We start from the raw sequence: 716 nt of genomic DNA on the forward strand, positions 1-716 counted from the left end.
TCCTGTTGCCTTCCCAAGAACAACATTCCTGACCTCATCCTCCCCCGGTGCGCGCCGGGATGCTGGCGATGCGTGAGCCGCCCGTCGGGAATCCCGCCCCGGCGCCCACGGGCTGGACTCAGCCTTCCCTGGGTACCAAGACAAATACAGCTGCGGGAATGACGGGGCCGGCGGCGGCTGGCTGCACCGAGAGCCTATTTTGGGTAGATCCTGTGCTCATGCTTGTTGAGGTAGGAGGACAGAGATGAATAGACCAAATGGAGAGAAAGTGGTTTTGGCTCGAGCCGGGTATTTGCAACCCCGAGAGGCGCGTTGGAACGCTCTTATGATTGTGGCTTTGTCTTTAATTCCAGACTTTGGGATTTTTCTGCAGTGAGAAATGGGAGGTTTCGTGCAGTCATCCCACAGGCGCTCTGGTTTTGGGAAAGTTTAGGGAGGCAGGTGGGAATTTGCTGGATGATTTCCCACCGGGTCTGTGCTCTGGCTCCCGGTGCCCAGAGACGTCTTCGAAGGTTCATGGTGGGTTTGGCAGCTCCCTGCCCATTGCCTCGGGGTTTGCGATGGCTCCATATGAGCCCTGGAAACCAACCCATCATCTGCCAAACCCCATGGGGAAATAGAGCCCTGCTGCTGCTCTCTCTGGCCACCCTCATCCTGAGCGGGAACCAGGGACAACCCCGATAGAGGCTGGGAGGGGCCTTTTACCCACCTCCTTT

Source organism: Nestor notabilis, unplaced genomic scaffold, assembly GCF_000696875.1.
Source record: "Nestor notabilis isolate BGI_N333 unplaced genomic scaffold, ASM69687v1 scaffold18200, whole genome shotgun sequence".
Lineage (NCBI taxonomy): Eukaryota > Metazoa > Chordata > Aves > Psittaciformes > Psittacidae > Nestor > Nestor notabilis.